Source organism: Nematolebias whitei, chromosome 7, assembly GCF_014905685.2.
Source record: "Nematolebias whitei isolate Nwh7 chromosome 7, NemWhi1, whole genome shotgun sequence".
In the NCBI taxonomy this organism is placed as follows: Eukaryota; Metazoa; Chordata; class Actinopteri; order Cyprinodontiformes; family Rivulidae; genus Nematolebias; species Nematolebias whitei.
The window spans coordinates 7841970-7848091 of record NC_056504.1 but is presented as its reverse complement, the minus strand read 5'-3'; the positions used below and the strand labels follow the sequence as shown (position 1 = coordinate 7848091).

The following is a 6122-nucleotide window of genomic DNA, read 5'->3' as shown; positions in this document are numbered from 1 at the left end:
TTTAGGACACAAAACTGGCTCAACATGCATGGCACGATAAAACTAGAGAAAATACTAAAAAGTATGATTTAATAATATAATAATATAATAATAATGATGATCATTATTATATTATTATTATTATACATAAAATAATTTTTTTATTAATAAATAATAATAACATTATTATTATTATTATTATTATTATTATGATTAGTAGTGGTATACATAAAATAAATGTATTATTAAAAAATAATAATAACATTACTATTATTATTATTATTAATAATAAATAAAATACAAACTATTTTGCATGATTTTGAATAAATATATTGTTTGGATTTGAATAAATTTTGAATAAATAAATTGTCTGGTTGTCGTTTATGCTTTAAATATTTTATAACTAACAGTGTAAAAAATAAATAGTTTATCGGATAATTTTTATTCTCAATATGCATTTCATTTCCCGCTGCTAGTGCTATACATTCTTAATAATAAAAATTCAGGATTAATATCTGCAGCGTTGTTATTAATGACAAAAGGGATTTAAATGCCTTAAAGTGGACCTTGTAAATATGATATTAATTTTTCACTTTCTGGCACTTTATTTTGTATTTTTATTGCATGCTGGAATATTTCTTGTGTTTTTACTGAGTCGAAACGGTTCTTCTCATCCTGAACATTTCATTGCATTGTTGACCGTGTGTTAATAACTAAACAATAAACTAAAATGTAATAAGTTCAAAATAAACACCCTAAAACACATTTTTAGAAGTCACCCTTCAGAAACATTTAAGGCATGTTTTTCAGCTCTTCTCTTTCTTTTTGGGGGGTTTGCTCAAGGGAAGTGGTGAAAAACACAAAAAGTGCAGTTTTGTTTGAGGAGTTATAAAAGACAAGCTGCACGTGTCGCCCTTCAGATCTGCTGTGTAACAAACCTGGCTCCATCCTAATCTCAACAGTCTCAACCGTCTGCAGCTCAAGTTTATCCAGAGGGGGTCAAGCCTCCCCCCCCCCCCCCCCCCCCAACCTCACATCACCGTCCTGTCTGACTCACCCCTGCCTCTGTCTCCACCCAGAGGAACCCACTGCCCGTGACCTTCCTCTGACTCTGCCGGCCTAATCTTTTAAATATGACCTGAAACGACGAGGACCCGATGAGGAGCTGGGCCTTCTTCTGTACACGGTGATGTTCCTTCAGTCCTGCAGGATCACAAGCTCAAAGAGCTGATTTAAAGAGCTGCAAACTTTACATCCAGCAACAAACTGGGTTTTTATGCAAAACTACTCATCGTATTAGGTGACGCTAAATAACTCTGCAAGTTAAAAAAAAAAAAAAAAAACGTGAGAAAACCATCAGCCTGGCCTCATGCATTAAATTTTACACATTAAGGAATTGTGTTTATTTCTGAGATCCATTCTAAACTGGGTGTGCGATGAACTGGTTGTTCTGTCCTGTCAATTTAAATTATAAGCAGGTAACACTGGATAAACTTGTCAGGTGAACGCTCAGACACACTGCAGCCAAGCTGTGAACGCTTAAAAAGTTGCACACATTGTAACTTTGAAGAACCCCTTTTTTTTAGAAATCCAGCAAGATTCCAGCCTGATGAGTCAGTTTGATGCACTTTGCATTCAGGAGAGGAAAACAAATCACAAGTTGTGGAGCTTCTCATCAGATGATGCCCCTTCAGTCCTCGAACACTGAGCTCACTCAGGCAGCAGCACTTCTACCCCCCTCCTCTTCTTTGGGAGACATATTTAATTTAATTAAGGCCTGTCAGCGCTATTGATTTTGGCACTTTCAATTACGGCTCAGCCTTTTATGGGCTCCTCTGGCTGTGGATCTCCTGATCTGTGATGAGCAGGAGGCCCTATCAGCGCCGGACCACATGGACGAGGAGCCTCTTTGTCTTCCTTATGGCTCTGCTGTGTCTGCAGGAGACACTGACACATGGCTGCTGCTTCGCTCCCGCTCCCCTCCTGCTACCCATAATTAATCCCTCATTAGACAGCTCTTTATTGTTTAATTTGTGCCGTTCGTAATCAAATTGGGCAGATTAATTGCTACAGAATTTAGAAACCGGGGGTGAAAAACGACCAATTTTAATTGCCTTGCCGTTTTATGACGCCCAGGGTTCTTTTTTCTAGGCAGCCACAAGACAAGAGTGAAATATCTCCCAGGCTAAAGAGTTTTCTCAGCGTTGGTTTTTGAGCGATTACTGGGATTGCTGATAGTCTTGTTTCTTTTCATTTTCAGAAAGGCCTGCTACTTCACTGAATCTCATTAAAAAAAAATTGGTGATACATTTTCCCATGCAGTCCTAATTACAAAAGTCGTGCTTACAAATCCTTGAGTGTTTTTATGGTCGTGCTCAGTTTGTGTGCTCCTCTGTTGTCTGTGAGCTATAAATAGGAAAAATCTACATCTAAAGGAGGTATTCAAATGTAAAAGACAGATTAAACCTGTGTGAACTTTTTGATGTGGATGGAATCTGAAGTCTTTCTGTTTTCTCTGTGTAAAATTGCCTCTAGAACAGTGGGAAAAAGTCATTTTTGGGGCAGTGGAGTGAGGTGTGACCATAAAAGTGAAACAAGCGATTTGTTTTACTGCATATTTTCAGTGACTGAACTAACTGCAGCTTCGAACACTCAATAAAGGAACATTTTGCCCTCTTTGCACATGGCACCTTGTAAATGCTCTAAGCCTTGTTTAAGTGAAAACAGAAATGATCATTAAAGTCACTTTGTTCAGGTTCACAGAGATGGAAAACATCAAGGTGAAGGTGTATGTGCCAAAATCAGAAGCTGCTGGAAACGTGCTAATTTGATTAATTCAAAATTATTCTTGACCCCAAACATAATTATAATTTCCTGGTTTGACATGTTTTGTGGAAATATTCAAATAAATGCATGATTTGCACATGTATACACCGTAAACTCTTGCAGAGTGTGGCGCATGCTCACGTGTGTTAATGCCGGGGCGGCAAGGTGTGTATGCAAAGCATCGTGTTTCAATGACATCATTTAATGAGAGCATTGATGTCCAAAGCAGGGTAATTGCGTCGGCTGTCGTGTCACCATACACCTTGGCAATTATGGTGTCACTCAACGATTATAGTTCATTATCTGTGCGAGAGGCCGGCAGTCTAAACAATGGAGTCGCTCAAACCCATATACTAATTGCTAGCAGGCACAAGCAGACATGTGGAGCCGGCCGACGTGGGATATGTTTAGCTTCTGTAGAGTGTGTGGGAATTATGGGGAGAAGGAGGGTTGGGGTTTTGGGAGTTACACAAATATGATTATTAAATTTCACCTGATGGACAGATGAGCATAGTGAGAGCTACAAGTGTGCCGTTTAGAGATGAAAAAGCTGTTCGCTGCAGTGATGGAGGACAGGACTGGACGGCTCAGTGGAAAATACGAAGAGCCACTTGAGTGCTGGAATTAAGGGTAATTTACGAGGATGTCGACCCTTTTTTTTTTTGAAAGAGAAAAGTTGGCTGTGCTCCGGCTTATTGAATCCAGCTCACACTGGAATCTCTTTTGGACGTGATTGTATTTAGCAAACCTGTTGGTCTCACATTCACAGACTGAAGCTTTTCCCATGAACGAGCTGGTACTGTCCACCGCTCTGTGCCCCTCTGACCCCCGTTGGCCTCTTTCACCGTCACTGAGGACCTTATAAGGCAGCTTGAATTCCTCTGGGTTTTAGGCTTCATATTATTCTTACATCCCCTTATTCAATATCTTGATGATTATCTCTATTGAAGTAGAGGCCCGTGAGGGAGTTTCGGCCCTTTTATGCTCAACAGGATTTATGTGTGTGTGTGTGTGTGTGTTTCATTCCATATTGATTGTGTAATTAGTTTTGTTTCCAACACGTGATGATCCACTGTTGCTGAGAGCTATTGAATCATTGTTTAAATGCTATTAAATACTTTACAGTACATGCGGATTTAATTACTACAAGTACAAAATTGTACAAGAGAACCGGTTTATGGAGTTATGATGATGACACCACCCAAGTAATGACTGCCAGTCCTAGTCAGAGACAAGAAATAGGTCTTACACAACCACACTTTATTTAGGTGAACACAACTTCACTGTGCATGAAGTCCTTCTTGTAGCAGGTGAAAGAGTTTGCCTCTTTGCTAGAAAATAAAAATGAAAATATCTACCAACTCCAGTGAAACAATTATAACACATATAATATGTTTTTTGAGAGAGGCGAAAATGACTATAAAGGGTTTTGATTAAGAGAACTTTATTGAAAAGGGAACATTGCTTCCCCTGCTCATAACGTACTCATTAAATGTGCAAAAAGACAACCTGCGCAAGAAGATCAGGTAAAAAAAATAAAAACAGAATTCATAAAACACGTGCGTAAAACAATACAGTGTAGCAATGTTAAGATGCTAAACTTAAGCTCAAGCGTACACTGAGAGTGGAGAAAGTGGTGAAAGCTGCACAGAAGACAGTCTCCCCACCATCACAGACATCTACACCTCTACATGCAGGAAGAAGGCCACCTGCATCATGAAGGACCTCACTCACCCAACACACACTTTTTTCCCCGCTCCCATCTGGCAGAAGTTTGAGGAGCATTAAGTGTAGAACCACTAGACTGAGGAACAGCTTCTACCCTGAGGCTGTTAGACTCATGAATAGCTAACCAGGATAATCACTGTGGGGGAAAAAAAAGAAACATAAATCATTGTAATGCCACTTCGATATGTGCTGCTGATCTCATGCTGCTGATTATTTCATGCTGCTGTATTCATTCATACCCATCTGCTCGCACAGACTCATGTTTGGGCTGCTGTTGTTACGCTGTATTGTTTTGCACTATTAATGTTTAGCGTACTAAATCTTTTAGCGTACCGTTTGGCATTCGTTTAGCGTATATCTTAGTTTAAATCTTAGATCCTTATTTACTGTTGCTTTTTACACTATGTATTTTTGCTATTGTTGGGTGTAACTGGGACCCTGTGTGCACAATTTTGTTCCACCTCATGTACCACATGCTGAAATGCCAATAAACCTAGCTGAACTTGAACTTGAACAGTGATGGCCATGATTGCTGTTGGGAAAAAACTCCCTTCAGCATCCTGCTAGATGTAAAACAAAGACGTTCATTTCTTCTTGTGGCAGGCGCAGGAAGAGACCATGGGCAGGGGGTGAGGGTCCTTTAAATGAAACAAGTCAGGAAGTTTATACAATCAGCAAAGTCACTGCTGACATGTGAAAATGCCATTGTCACCCATTACTTTGTGCCAAACTATCAAAATCATTGGTTCTTCAAAAAATTGTTACTGGTGCTAAACCGGATATTAACAGGTTTATATTTGAATGTGCATGACATTTAACTTATAAACAGCATGCTAACCATGTGTCTGAGGGAAACCCTGGAAGACAAACAAATGTGCTGAAAAGCTGCAGAGAACTCTGAGCAAAGATACTGGATGGATGGATGGATGGATGGATGGATGGATGGATGGATGGATGGATGGATGGATGGATGGATGGATGGAGTCCACCCTCAGTTGGACTCAAATGATGAGTCCAGCAGCAAGACGTTAACCTCTGAAGTCATGCAGGTTTCAACCCCGTCTCTTCAGGGTGCACTCCACATCCATGGTGGTCACGGTCTTCCTCTTGGCGTGCTCCATGTAGGTGACAGCTTCATGGATCACATTCTCCAGGAAGACCTTCAACACACCGTGGGTCTCCTCATAGATCAGAGATTTGTTTCATGCCACTGTGGCAAGCCAGATGGCGGATGCAACGGCAGATAGCGGGTTTGGTAATTCCCTGGATGTTATCATGGAGGACTTTACGGTGACGCTTGGTGCCCCGTTCACAGAGTCCTTGCCTGCCTTTTCCTCTGCTGGACATTTTAACCAAAAGACAGGCTCCTCTTGCAGAACTGTACAACGTGTGCCCTCGTTTTCCAACACTGAACAAGTTCTATCAAAATTAAGTCTGATAGCTTCTGGTGAACATGACCATTTGTATTCTGATCCTAAATGTAAGCTACATGTTGTAAATGAATGATATTTGTCTGAAGGTACCGTTATATGCTGAAGTTTTTAATGAAAAGTTTTAGTTTATTTCATAAAGCATCAGAAACATATCTG

At 40.0% G+C, this 6122-nt stretch overlaps 1 pseudogene; it reads right to left on the bottom strand.

The window, feature by feature from the left end:
- Positions 1 to 5585: 5585 nt before the first annotated feature.
- On the bottom strand, positions 5586 to 5883 carry LOC119412229 (annotated as a pseudogene).
- Positions 5884 to 6122: the final 239 nt, after the last annotated feature.